The 14,877-nt window shown below is 53.9% G+C and overlaps 1 protein-coding gene across 2 annotated transcripts in view; it reads right to left on the bottom strand.

The window, feature by feature from the left end:
- The window catches only part of SLC13A3 (solute carrier family 13 member 3), a 73,615-nt gene that overhangs the window by 57,218 nt on the left and 1,520 nt on the right, over positions 1–14,877 (bottom strand). The gene's annotated exons all lie outside the window — the stretch shown is intronic.

Below are 14,877 nucleotides of genomic sequence, written 5' to 3'. Positions count from 1 at the left end.
ACATGTGTCTCGGGGACTCAGCCTTCCCTGCTGCGCATGCCCCAGGCTTCGCCAGCGTCCAGAAGGGCTCAGGGAGTCGAAAACTGCTTGGGGAGAGTCTGCCCTCTGCCCAGGAACCGCGAAGGCTCGCCTCGCTCTTGGTCTCCCGCAGTGTGGTCCAAACCCCACTGCCATCGTCAGCCCTTCTTTACCCCCGGGGCAGCACTGGGGACTGCCGCCTTTCCTCGCGACGGCATGTTCTGTTTGCTGCTCTTTGTTGCTGCGTGCAGACCGCTTCAGAAAGGTGAATGGAATAGAAAAGGCTGGATCCCACCAACTTAAACCAGAAGTGCCTCCCACCTAGCAATCTTGTTACCAGAAACTACAGTCTTGCCTTTTGTTTATCTGTATTTTCTAATCCTTTTACATAACAGAAGTATAGCACGGGTGTTGGGATTGGGCAAGCCTGCATTAGAAATGCAATCCGTCCACACTCTGGCTGTGTGATCTGGTTATTTAACTGGCCTCTGCCTCAGTTGCCTTATCTGCTGTAAGCACATAATAATAGTACCCACCTCAGAGAGTGATTTATTTTATGTAATAGAAGAAGCAGTTACCCAGCGATAGTCATGTGAGAATATTCAATAAATATGAGCTGTTATGTTTTATTTATTAGTAGTAATCAGAGAGTAATGGTACTATAGTCTTAATAATACAGGTTTAATTTCTTGAAGCTAGCCTTCAAAAATGCTGTTCGTCATTCTTAAAATAAATCTTAAAATATGAGAGCCAGCATGAACCTGAGATCATTGCATAAAATGTTTTTTAATGTTTATTTTTGAGAGAGAGAGGGAGACACAGAGCACGAGTTGGGGAGGGGCAGAGGGAGAGGGAGACACAGAATCCAGAGCAGGCTCCAAGCTCCAGGCTCTGAGCTGTCGGCACAGAGCCCAAGGCAGGGCTTGAACTCATGAACCGCGACATCATGACCTGAGCCGAGGTTGGACGCCTAACCGACTGAGCCACCCAGGCGCGCCCTGAGATCATTTAATTCGATGGTTCTCAACAGGGGGGGATTTTGTCCCCCGGGGGGCACTTATCTGGGGACACTTTGGGCTGCCATGATGGAAAGGGTGTTACTGGTACCTGGTGGGTAGAGGCCAGGGATGCTGCTAAACACCTTACGATGCACAGGACGGCCCCACAAGGAAGAATTATTTGTTCCCGGTGCTGTCACCGTCACTAGTGTGAAGGCTGAGAAACCGTGGTCTACCCTAAGCCCTGGTACAATGGCTGCCCAGAGAAGGAAAGTGGCTTGCCTGAGGTCACACAGCAAGTGAGAGGTGAGGAACTTGTACCTTGTTTCATTGAAAGACTGCTGTGCCTTGAGCTTTGCCAGGCAGAGGAGCCGGGAGCAGGGCTGGATGAGGAAGAGCCCAGCTTAAACTTTGCTCTGTGAGTGCCTCATCTGGCTTACGCCCCTCCTGGCCCCGGGTGGGAGCCACGAATGGTGGGGTTGGTCACCAGAGTCCCTGACCCTGACCTAGTCATGCCAATCCAACCCAGCCATTTCTTACAGGAAGCCTTACAATCCCCCCCACACACACCCCCCACCAAAGAAATCCCAGCCTCTCGGATTTAGCCAGCCCGTTACTACAGGGATTAAAGTCTGCGGACAAAATACGCAGAGATGAGTGGGGCAGAAAGAAGAAAATGCCGTGTCAGGTGGTTAATTTTTGAGCTGGGGAATGATTTCCAGGCAGACACGAGGCCACTTTTGCCCCGGCGCCCCCAGGCTTGCCCCTTCTCACTCAGCAAACGGTCTGTTCGCTGAGGGCAGGGTCAGGCGCTGGCCAGAAACTGTGTCTGTGGCCATCATTCCTCCTGCGCCCCATCTCCCTGCTGGGTCGCTGCAGGCATTTTTGTCAGGGCGCTGAGCCATGGCCAGGCTCTCAGCGGGCACTGGCTGCAGGCTCCATGCCAGGCAGAGAGCTGGTCGGCCAGCCCTTCAGGGCGCAGGACTGGGGCCAGCTGCCCACGGTGGTGCCCTCCCGCTGCCCAGAAAATGCCCCGTCCCCAGGAGTGCGCAGGGCCGACTGTGGGAAGCCTCGAACTCTAGCAAGGCAGAAACCATGCCTTAAGCCTCCCAGCATATCCTCTCATGACCCCAGCTCAGGGCCCGTGCCGTGACCGGAACTTCTGGAGCCATCGCTGCTGGTGTGAGAGACCTCGAGCAGGCCGCCTCCCCATCGGAGCCTCGGTTTGCTCACAGGTGACATAGGAGCGATGGCGTCCCCATCGCCAGGACGGTCCAGCACGCGGAGGAAGGCCAGCCCCCGAGAAGCAGGAGCTGATGAGATCAGTAGAACAAGACCTGGACGGGGAGCTAGGACCCGGGGGCTGAAATCTGGGCCTGATCCCCCAAAAAGCAGAGGGCCCTATGAGTCACGCCGTTGGCATCCCGAGCCGGGGTGCCTGGGTTCGAATCCTGCCTCCATGCTTCCTGGAGTACGTGACTTGACTCTATGCCTCCGTCTCCTCATCCGCAACATAGGGATGATGGTGACGATAAGGATTTCGACTCATAGTTCTTGTCTCAAGGGTAAACTAAGTTAACGTCGGTGAAGGCCTGGGAGCGATGGATGGCAGAGTTAGCACCTCACAAAATGTCCCCCGTTACTGACGAGCTCTGTGTCTTGCCCCCTTTGCTTTTCTTTTACTCTCTTGCCCTTCGAAGTGCGCGATTTCACCCCAATGATCTCTAAGGATAAAGGTGGTGATTCTAAGTGGGACACAGATACGGACCCCAAAGGGAAGGGAGTTTGGAGCAGACACACGGCAGGCCCAGGGAAAAGGCCCAGCCTGGCAAGACGAGAGAGAGCCTGAGAGAGGCCAAGAGGCATCTAGGCATGAGGCCTCCATTTCAAAAGAGGGGTGGGGAATGAAGCCAGCTGCGGCTCAGGGGCACAGGCCACCGGGAGCCACGTGGTCCTGGGAGTAAACCCTCGTCCAGCACTCAACACGCTGCAAGCCTTGGACCGACACGTGTCCCTCCCGAGCCTCTGGGTCCTCGTTCGTAAATGAGGAGGCATATTACGCCGTTCTGAGAGAGCCGGGAGGGCGATCAAAGGGAACGTGGCCATGGCCCTTCTCCGAAAGGCCTGCAACGCTCTGGGCATGTCCCCTCTCTCCCCTCAGCCCCCAGTCTCTCAAGGGACTGTCCCTCGTTGCCTCAGAGCAATACCACCGCTACTCGACATGGCCACATGCACCGAACGCTGTTCCACGCCAGGCGGGTTCCCGTGGACTCCTTGTTTTTAGCCCTAGCCCCAGCTCCGTGAGGCAGCCACAGCCACAACCGCTGTCCCCCTCTACCATGGCTCGGAGAGCTTGAGCGACCTGCCCAAGGTCATACTGCCTCAATGTGAGTGGGAGAGGAGACTAAGTCGGCTACCGTTTCCGGAGGCCTTGCCCCGGCCAGCCACCAAGCATGCCTCCGACACTCACTAAGTCAGCTGCCTGACACAAGACCCTGTTTAGAAACGAGAAAACAGGCCCAGACAGGTTCCGTGACTCTTTCCTCCACGTGGATTTCTAGCCAGGGGTAAAGTGCGACTCCCGCCACATGGTCTGAGCCCAGAGCCCTCGACCAGGCTCAGCACCGAGAACGACAGTGACGGTAACAGCCAGCACTGAGCGACCAACTCTGTGCGGGGCCGAGCTCCTTAGACTTACTCCGACTTTGGTTCCACACGCAGTGTGGAAGGTTCTATTAAAGAAAACGAAAGGATCCTCAACAGAAAGGCTTTCTACAAGCCCGTTTGCGCCCTCTCTGCGTCTGTTCAGTCTTGAGGATAAGCAGTGTGGACCTTGAGGGTGCGTTCCGTGTGCCCATTTTCCGGAGGAGACCGGGGCGCGGAAGGCTAAGTCAGAAACTAGCCCAGGGCGACCCAGAGGGAAATCGTGGAGGCAGCCGAGAAGTCTGGTCTCTAATTTGCAACCAGGGCTCCCGCCTACCCTCTCCTGGGCCTGAAAACACCCAGGAAAGCAGTTAGGACCCACCCGTGTCCATCCAGGCCCTAGACGCAAGGGGGAGAAGAGGAAAAAGCAGTAGGAAGTGACCTGCCTCGGGAGACCTGTGAGGCTGCAGCCACCTCACCCTCCTACCCTCCCTTTGAACTGGACTGGGTCAGACCCCTGGACTCATTAGCAGATGTTCTAGCAAGTTCCAGCTCTTGGAGCCACTCATTAAAAGTGCTCCTGGGGTAGCTCACACAACACAGCTGCCCAAGCTTCACTAACCATTCATGAGCCAGACAGACAGGTGGGGAGGGTGGGAGCCCCACGGGACCCACGAGGCCCCAGGGGCCTGACTCGGCCCAAGAAGGACAGAACACGCTGTTCCGAAAAAAGAGGGCAACGCCCACTCTGTGACCTTGGGTGGCTCTTTTTACCTCCCTGGGCCTGTCTCCCTAGCCGTCCAGAGGGCCCTTCGGTTCCCACCATGGGGCAGGGGTGCACCTAAGCTTCTTCGTTTCACCCTGCTCTCCTCAGATCCCCTTCCGCGTCTTTGGGGGCCGGTACGAACAGAAGCCCTTTCTCCGGCTGAAGCGACCTCCGACCTGAAGGCACTGGCACGTTTGCTGGATCTGACTCTAAATCCCAGCTCGGCCCTTGAGCTTAGTTTCTCCATGACCAGGGGGCCAGGGGTCTGTCTCCCGGGAAGGGCTGTCTCGAGGACTCAAGAAGATCGTTTGATGTTTCCTGCACACCTGCCGCGCTCTGCCTCAGTGCCTTTGCACCTGCCGTTTCCTTGCTCCTCCCTTACACGTGCCCAGCTTTGCTCAAGTGTCATTTCCTTCAGGTAGTCGTTCAAATGTCCCTTCTCAACGAAACCCTCCTGACTCTAAAACTGCATTGTCCACTTCCCACTCCCCTTCCCCGATTTTATTTCTCTGGGGTACTTCTTCTTATCTGGCATATCCTAGATCTTACTTATTTACCTGTTGTGGGTGCTTTCAATGTCTCCCCGTCTAGAATGTCAGTTCCACAAGTATGAAGACTTACGACTATTTGGTTCACTGCCACGTTCCTCTGGAATGGCAACCAGCATGCCGTAGGTGCTCAATTAATAATGTTTGACTGAATGTATTCATCACTTGTGGACAGGGCCTGGCACAGAAAACTAGAAATACCCGTTTTTATTCCATATTTGTTGTGGACACATTTATTAAGCACCTACTGTGTGCCGGGTGTGGGAAGGTGCATTGGTGAACAAGACAGGGTCCCTACTATTTCAGGGCACTTTACTGCATACAAAGCTCTTGGCCCTGGATCCTCACCATGGCCCCATGAGGTAGGCAGGCCCATGAGACAGATCAGGACACCGAGGCGGGCGAGTGCTCCCCCCACTCCCAGAGCAAGTTCTTGGCCATGCTGGCATCCATCCCGGGTCAGCTGAGGCCACGTATTCCCTGCAAGCACTACTTTGCCTCACTTCCTTCAGGCACTGGGGGTCTGCCCTGCTCCTCACATTCTCAGCTCTGTTTCCCATCACCCCACCCCTACTCTGGTCCAGCTGGCCCCGCTCCAGGCATCCTGGGGGCCGGTGCGGTGCACGAGGGGGGAAGCTGGCCCCTGCCGCTGAGGCCCGACCTGTGGAGTTTCCAAGCCCCTTTTGACAATGACCCTCCACTGCCCACAATCCCTCACTTCTCAGGCCTCTGGGGCTCCAGGTTTCAGGCCAAGAATAAGAAAAAGACGTTTTTCTCTGATAAGCACTAGCTCACTTAATATTCTCGGCAGCCCCTGGGAGAGGAACTTATTCCATCTTATGAGGAAGGGAACAGAGCTCAGGAGACGCAAGAACCCACACAGTGAGGAAAGGGAGGAGGCCAAGAGGATTCAGGAGCAAGGCTCACTTCCCGTAAATCACTTCCAGACCTCCGGATTCGTGGGCTCCTTTGTAAATGCGAACGCCATTAAGAATACACAACTAGCAAACGTGAACGTAGCACCTCCTATGTTCTAGGCACAGCCGAAAGTTTCTAAGGTGTATGAGCCAACCTTCACAGCACCCCCATGAGGTGGGTCCTAGCAGTGTCCTCATTTTACGGAGGACGAACTGAGGCACAGAGAGGCTAAGTCACTTGTCCGAGGTCACACAGCCAGGAAGGGGTAGAGCGAGAGGAGTCCAGGAAGTCTGGTTCCAGGGCTCGTATTCTCATGACTCTGCCCTCGCCACCTCTCAGAAAGGGATTCTGGGGGCGGGCACCCCAGCCCAGTGATCGTGGGTGGACCCATTTTCCAGAGGATGAAAGCCGAGGCCCGGAGGAGGCCCAGGGCCCACCGAAGAAAAAGGTCAGGAGCGGGAAACGGAGCCAGGCCTCCCGGGTTGACGGTCGGTTGAGCGGGGGTGAGAAGGTGCTCTCAGAACGGGACTCAGTCCCCGGAGTCCCCAGGGTCCCCTACAAGAGGCGGGAGCCAGTCCGTGGGCAGGGTGCTGCACCAGGCGTCTGCCGTGTCCTCCGGGTCCCCACATTTCACGTCCCGGTCCCGGGCGTGGGCGCCCCTCGCACACACACCCCCAGCAAACCATCTACACGTCTGTGTTTGGGGCTGGAGCAGGGAGGGGCAGGATTTGTCTTCCTTCACCCCCGCCTTCTCCTCCAGGCCCCCGGCCAGCGGGGAAAGCAGCTTGTCAGGAGAGAAAGGTGCAAGCAGCCTGTGAAAGCTCGGGGACAACTGAGGCTGTGGGTGGCAGTGAACAAGGGCTTCCCTTGTTTCTCCCAGCCAAGGCAAAGGTGGCTGTCCCCCGCCCGCCGAGAGTCCCGAGGGCAGAGGGGACAACGGGTCAGCTCCGTCCGCCTGGAGCTGGTCTGTGAGCTGGGCTGGGTGGCCGGGGTTCCGTCTTGCCTGGAACGCCCTCCATTTCCAAACCCTCTCGGCCCCATGAGGCCGTCTGCAGCCAGGCTGTGTGCCCACAGGCCAGCGCTTCCCCTCGCGGCCTTGGCACTTGACCGTGCCTGCCTCGCAGGCTGGCGGGGGGTGGGGATCAAAATAAAGAAACACACTGAAGGCAGGGTTCTCAAGCGCCGCACCACCGACGTTGGGGCCCGAGGACTTAGTCGTGGGGCGACCTGGGCACGGGGGGATGTTTCGCTGCACCCCTGGCCTCCACCCGCTAGATGCCAGCGGCAACTCCAGCACAGCTGTGACAACCACTAATGTCCCCAGACTTCGCCAGCCGTCTCCTGGGGAGCAAAATGCTTGAGAAGCCCTGATTTAAAGCGTGCCCAAGAGCCTAGAACGTAGTAGGTGATTTGTCCGTGAAGTCAGCCAACGTCTGTCGAAACCTTCACAAACATCATGGATTATCATCATACCTGCGTATAGAGAAAACGGAGGCACAGAGAGGCCAAGCGACCGGCCTAAGGTTACACAGCCTATGAAAAAGCCAGGATTTGAACCCGAGCGGCGAAAGCCAAGCTCCTACATGTCATGCTTGACCCCCTGTGTTCGTTCCTGTCTTCAGAGAGCTCCCCGAGAGACTTCCGAACTCCTACTTGGGTCAGGGTGACAGGTGTCTCTTGGGAAGCTTTTCCTGATGTCCCCAACAAGTCTAGCACAGCAGTCCCTTCCTTACCCCTTGCCTCCACTGAACCACGAAGGAATGTGGGCTTTCAGCCAGGTAGACCCAGGCTCAAATGCCAGTCCCGCTGCTCATTCAGTGACTGTGAGGTGTTGGCAAGTGGCTTCGCTTTTCGGTCTCGACCTGCCCACTTATAAAATGGGTCCATTACCCCTGTGTCACACATCGTGCCTAAGAGCACCGACTCTGGAGCTAGAGTGCCAGGGTTTGGGTCCCAGCTCTGCCACCCCCAAGCCTTGGGAGCTCGGGCAAGTGACTAAACCGTTCTGTGCCTCAGTTTCTTCGTCTGTAAATGTGGACGATAACAGCACCTGCCCCACAGAGCCATAGGAAGCATAAATGTGCTAGCTAGAGGATCTTGAGTGCTTTGAGCTGCGCTGGAGAGGTGTTGGCTGTGACTCTTAGGAGCCTCTTGGGGAACAGAAAAGGGGCCATGAATTAGGCCTGTGGGGCAGGACATCGACAAACTTGAATTCGTTTCCTGCAGCCTCCCAGGGACCAGCACATTCCCGTAGGAGCGCTTAATACAATTGAAATCAAACCCCACTTCCTGGCCCACCCTGGTCTGTGCCCCTGCCCCTTTTCCAACCTCTTTATCGACTGGGGATCACCGTTCGGTCCTGTGTGTCGTGCTTCCCCCGACCCGACAACACAGGCTCCTTCCCCTTCGTTGCCCCTGGCCTGTAAATTTCAGGGACAGGCAGCAGGGCCAAGAGCCTGGTACCCCTATTATGCAGATAACGGTAACAGCCAGGCTCCTTTATTGAGCACCTACTATGCATCAGACACCTTCACGTCTTCCCAGCAGGTTGGTGTCATTATGCCCACTTTGCAGGTGAGGAGATTGAGGCTCAGGGAAGGGAAGGGACTGGCCAGGAGGTGCTCTGAACTGTGGCCTTGTGCGTCTCTTTCCTGATGCGTCCTAGCCGGAGAGGGTGACTCGGGAGCGCGTGCGTGACTTGGCTTAGGCCTGGCCGGGTCCGGCCTTGCTAAGGTGCTGACTTTGTGTCTTCAGGGTCTGGGGGGTGTCAGAACATCCTGCTCATCAGTCCAGAGGGCACTGTCCTGTTGAGTCTGGTCAGGGGACGATCTTGCTCCCTGCTGCATCACCAGGAATTGCATCGGCCTGTTTACACACCTGGCTGGAGCTCCGGGGAAGTGGAAAGTTGGCTGGGCCTCAGAGAAGCGGTTCCGAGGCCCAGGGGCCTGTGTGGGCAATGGGTCAGACCCTCCGGGAGAGTGTGTAAGGGCACAGATGAGGGTTCTGGGGCCACCGGGCTGGGAGAGGCCGCGAAAGCCCCTCCAGGCCCTCTCCCTCTCCGGGCCTCAGTCTTCCCAAATGAAAAAAAAAAAAAAGGAGATCTGGGAATACTGGTTCCAGCTCCAGTCTTCCACAAATGGGCAGCAGTCTGCGGTTTTTCAAAGTGCCTGTTTTCCAGGGCGCCTGGGTGGCTCAGTCAGTTAAGCATCTGACTTTGGCTCAGGTCATGATCTCATGGCTCACGGGTTCGAGCCCGGTGTGGGGCTCTGTGCCGACAGCTCAGAGCCTGGAGCCTGCTTCAGATTCTGTATCTCCCTCTCTCTCTCTGCCCCACCCCTGCTTGTGGTTTCTCTCTCTCTCAAATATAAACATTTGAAAAAAATTTTTTTAATTAAAAAAAAAAGGGTACGTTTTCTGAAATCAGAGATACCTAGGTTCAAATCCAAATTCATTCATTCACGTGTTAACTGAGTACCTACTATATGTCAGATGCTGTCCTAGGCACTGGGGATGCTGTAGGGAACAGGCCATTCCCTTACACAGTCTAGCTGGGGAGGCAGACGGGGAACATATAATGACCATTTCAGATTGGGATGAATTCCACGAAAGAAATAAAACAGCAGGCTGGTTTAGAGAGTGTTTGGGGGGTAAGGAGGACAAGCGTTCTTGAGAAGGAGTAATCAAGGGAGACTCCTCAGAAGAGATGCTATTAGAGCTAAGACCTGAATGACCAGAAGGATCCAGAAGGATCAGGAAGATCCGGGGCAAGGGCATACCAGGCAGAGAAGACAGCAAATGCAAAGGTCCTGAGGCAGGAACACGCTCAGTAGGTTTGAAGAACCCAAAGAAGGCCTATGAGGCCGGATTACAGTGAGGGGAGAGTGTGGGAGATTGAAACAAGCATGTTTTCTAGTCTCTGAATTTGATGCTCTGACATCCTGGGACCTTGTTAACCCTGGAAGTTCAGCCCCTACCAGGGCTAGCTAATTCCTACAGATAGTAAACAACGAGTGTGAAGGATTTTTTGTTTCCTCTGTTAGACAGGGAGGTCAGGGAAGACCTCAGGGAGGTTCATCTTTGAGCAGAGGTGAATGAAGTGAGAAAGGAAGCCTTGCAGATAGCTGAGGAAAGGCCAATTCAGACAGAGGGTCTTTGCAAGTGCAAAGGCCCTGCGGTGAGAGCAATTTTGAGGTATTTAAGAAAGAGCAAGGTCAATGTGGGAGCAGAGGGAGCGAGGGGACCAGAGCTCCTAGTTAAATGCTCAATAAATATGAGCTGTTCTTATTCTTTTTTTTAATTTTTTTTAACGTTTATTTATTTTTGAGACAGAGAGAGACACAGCATGAACGGGGGAGGGGCAGAGAGAGAGGGAGACACAGAATCGGAAGCAGGCTCCAGGCTCTGAGCCATCAGCCCAGAGCCCGACGCGGGGCTCGAACTCACGGACCGCGAGATCGTGACCTGAGCTGAAGTCAGACGCTTAACCGACTGAGCCACCCAGGCGCCCCGAGCTGTTCTTATTCTTTGTTGAGGGCCCACATGATCTAAGCAGAAGTAAGGGAGCTTGACCTCTCATTTCCCTCACCCTGTATCTAGAAGGTAGGCTCAGAGACAGAAGGAAATAGTGTCAGATGAAACATGATGGCTGGATCAATGGACAAAGAGAGGGGGAGGAAGTTCACCCCCACCCTGTCACTCACTCACTCTGGGCCTCAGTTCCCTCTTTGCGGAAGTTGAACTGGAGTGATCCCCAAGTTCTGGAACATCGTGACAGTAGCAGCAATAACAGCTGACATTTACTTAAACATTTTTTTTTTAATGTTTATTTAGTTTTTGAGAGAGAGAGACAGTGCGAGCAGGGGAGGGGCAGAGAGAGAGGGAGGCCCAGAATCTGAAGCAGGCTCCAGGCTCCGAGCTGTCGGCACAGAGCCCGACGTGGGGCTCGAACCCACAGACTGTGAGATCGTGGCCTGAGCTGAAGGTGGACGCTTAACCCACTGAGCCACCCAGGCACCCCAACAGCTGACATGTACTGAGTGCCTACTAATAGCCAGCACTTGGCGAAGTGCCTCAAGCATATGAACTCATTCCAGTATGATTAGACCCAGTCTCCGTATGAGTAGACTGAGGCTTAGGACTGACCATTTCAATGCAGCTCATTCCGCCAAACACACAAGCGGCTCCTCTTTTCCCCTCCCCCAATTAGCCTCAAAGATCCCTCCAGGAAAAAACCGTGTAAAGGACAGAACGCAAAAGAAAAAATGTATGTGTGTCTGAGATGCAGTTTTTGCACATGAACTTATTCGTCATCACGAAATCCTGGGAGGAAAGGACTATGAGCAAATCCATCTATCCGGTGGGGAACCATTTCAGCGGGGTGAAGACACTCTTCGGATTCTTTCCTCCCTCTCGCTCCTTCCAAAGCAGAGTCTCAGTTTGGTACTGACTTGTCTTTACCACCTCCCTTGACCGCTTGCCTCCCTACGCGACACAGAGAGGGCGGGTCTCAGGCCCTCAGCTTCGAGCGGGCGGGAGGATACAGCCAGAAATTCACCAACACTGCAGAGGTATTTATTGCTACCTTTCTTCTATGAGTCATTTGTGATCCTGGTTTTCCCATACATGGTCTTGGCATTAAATTTCCTTTTTAAGTCACTGTATATAAGTTTTTGAACAGGAGGGGAGGGGGAGTAAGGCAGTAGTAATGTAAGAAAGAAGGGGGTGGTGACAGGAGTATACTGAGCGGGGTAAAGGGGATCTGGCAAAAACGTTGTGGGTGGTATTTGGATGATGGAAGCTAAATCAAACCTTAGTCCATTTGGGGGTTCCCTGTCCAAGCCCTCTGGGTTCAATGAGAGGATACAAGTTAAAAGCAGCAGGGCAGTACCTGGCCAGAGAACTTTCTCGACCCACAGGGCGGGGTCTGTGGGGTTTTCTGGGAAGCCCCTGTTAAGGGAAGAGTCAGGGTCTCTAAGAACCCCGGCCATCCTATCTTCCAAGACCCAGGACCAAGAGAAGTGACCAAAATAATGTTCAGTAGCTGTGCGACCTCAGGAACATTACCTAACTTCTCTGTGCTTTGTTCTCCTCATTTGTACTAATGGGGATCATCATTACTCCCTCTTCTTAAGGCGATGGAAAGAGTAAATACACCAAAATTTGAAAGGCGTGTAAGTCAGCAAAGGATAAGTGGGGAAACGCTTTGGCAGTTATTAGAAACCACACTACGTGTGGTGCCCCACGGGACAATTTCTGTATGTTCTCTTAATTAAGTCTTGTAAAGCCCTTGGGAAGGGTGTGAGTCCTCACTTCACAAATGAGGGAACCAAGGCTCAGAGATGCAAAGCCTCCAGTCTCAGAGTTTCAGAGCCAAGACCCAAAGGCAGGTCTTCTCGGCGGTTAGGCTGGTGCTCTGTCCATCATTTGACTTCTCCGGGTGTCCGTTTCTCCAGCTAAAGCACGGGAGAGGTGAGACATGCCTTGAGCACTGAATTTAAAAGTAGGAAGTAAGGGCACACGCACAGTATATGATTTCACTGGGCCCAAATAATAACCAGGGAGGACGGTGGTCTTGTGGCCACACTGTCAGTGAAGACAATGAAGCCCAGAGAAGTAAAATGACTTGCCCAGGGTCACAGAGCAAGCATGTGGAATGGGAATCCAGTTCTGACTCCCAAGACTCCAAACCAGGAATGAAATGACCATTTTTCCTCATCACCCACCTAACTGCCACCCACAAGAATTAGGAAAATGCCAAAGGGCCTCTGACCTTACAGGTGCACTACCGTTGCCTAAAAAATTCCACCATCTCAAAAAAAAAAAAAAAAAAATTCCACCATCTCAAAAAAAAAAAAAAAAAAATTCCACCATCTCAGAACAAGTCTGCTGCTAGCCAGACTTGATACCTTTGTGCAAATTAGGATGGGGAGGAGCTCTTCCTCAGGCAGATCTAGCACTGCACCAGGATACATCGCTTGGCAGGTAAAGTGCAGGGTGGTTCAATCTCACTGCCAACCCGAGGCCCCTTGCGCAGTGCACAGCCTGTGCAACAACACAGCTTGTAGCAGTCCTGCCTAGAATATCCCCAGACTCCTCCTCTTCAAAGCGTCCTTAGGAAGAGTGACCTGTGAGTACCCACTCCAAGAGCTCATCCTGGCCACCTGGTCAATCTGGCTACATTTGCTTTCGGTGGGTGTGGGTTGTAAGGTAGGAAAGGGGGCAAGACTTCCCTGCAAACACATGGGGCCAGCACTCCCTTGCCAGCTGCTTTAACAGCCTCATCTATCCCCACTGGCCGCCCAAGGCCAGTCCCTAAGCTTCCCTCTCCCAGAATGGCCACTCTTGGAAGATTTGGGGGTGGTCCCTCCAGCAGCATCCTGACCTCCTAAGTCTCCAGCACTGTCGTAGCAAGAGCCAGGATCTCCAGTGGAACTGGAAATTGCAACCACTGCATTCCAGAAGGGCATCCCACTCCTTTCATCCCTGCTGACAGCATTCCCAGCCAGGAGGACATAATGTAAGAATTGTTCCCCCCCTCCCATCCGCTCTTCAGATTAACCCTGACCTCCCCGCAGACCGGCTCACCAGCCGCCGGGGGGACAGGTGCCTGAGGGCCAACCCTGTCGACCACACAGACTCCCAGAACATCAGAGGAGTGGTGGCTGGGAGCCATCATCAGGACCCAATGAGGGGGAGGTGGCCAATGCCCAAGCATCTCCATTGTTTTTCCTGATCTGATATCTGCAAAGTTTGGGGGAAACCCATGTGTACAATATAACCTGCACTGGTGCTGGTTCCAGAATTTCTATGGGACGGAGGCTCAGAAGTGGCAATGTGACGTTGGGAGTGGGAGTGGACACCAAGGACACTTGCCTCGAAGCTACATTTGCACAGCAAACAGAAAGTTTTTGTTAGCCGCCCCCTGCCCAGGCTTTGTTTGGGGAGGTTAGCACAGGGTTGAAACTGGTTAAGATTACTACAGAAATTGTCTGGAAGCTGTGTTTGCCTAGCACACCCACTCTTTGCTTTAAATGTCTGCCCCAGATCGATAGAAACGGCAATGTTCTCTGTTCAATGTTCTCTAAGGATGCGTAATTCACATTGCACAGCAGGTTGAGAAACATGTCAGTTACTAGCCAAGAATAAAATAATGATAAGTAAGTAAGTATATCATTATCAGGGGTGAGGCTTTGAGTATGGGATACGGATCTTTGAGGGAAGCTAAGACGCCCCCCCCCCCCCCAAAGAGCCAGACCTGCCTCCGGGGAGGCCCTCATTTATCAGCCACTTAAAGAGGCAGTGACATCTCAGGCCACACAAAGCGTCCCCACCAGGATCTGCAGGGAACACGAAAGACTCTGATTCAATCACAACTGAAGAAAGACTATACGGTGCAATGAGGAGAAGTGTGACCTCGGGCAGGTCACCTAACCTTGCTGAGGTCCATTTCCTCAGCTGGCCAGTAGGGATGCTAATAGTAACTGTCTCCCTGGGTGCGTGCACATTATATAGGACAATGCCTGAGAAGCTCTTTGCACGGCGCTTGGCACATACTGAGCGTTAAGCACTCAACACGACACCTTACTTATCGGGGCCTACCACCCCTGCAGAAGGTCACAGGCTCTCTGCACCTGTGCACGTTAGGATTCCCATGGAAGTGGACTCACCGCGAAGCTTATGGAGCTTAAGCTGCTGAGCCCCTCCCCAGCCCTATACTGAATTTTCTCTTTGTCAATCTGTGTGCTTTTTCTTAAAAGGCACTTCTCAAATACTGTATGCTTCAGGCCCCATAACCCTTGGATCCGTCCCTGAGTTCATGGATGTTGCTAGAGTGCAGAGCAGACAGAAGCCTGCAGAACCCCCTCCTGAGGAGAAAGACCCTGGGTGTTTCTGTCTTTTCTTCCCTGGGACTCCACCTGGGACATCACAGACCCCATCCGTCCTTCCCCTAATGATGCCCCATAAAGTGAGGCAACTTCCTCGCTCA

The sequence above is a fragment of the Acinonyx jubatus genome, chromosome A3 (genome assembly GCF_027475565.1).
Source record: "Acinonyx jubatus isolate Ajub_Pintada_27869175 chromosome A3, VMU_Ajub_asm_v1.0, whole genome shotgun sequence".
In the NCBI taxonomy this organism is placed as follows: domain Eukaryota; kingdom Metazoa; phylum Chordata; class Mammalia; order Carnivora; family Felidae; genus Acinonyx; species Acinonyx jubatus.
This window is presented reverse-complemented; position numbering and strand designations above follow the sequence as displayed.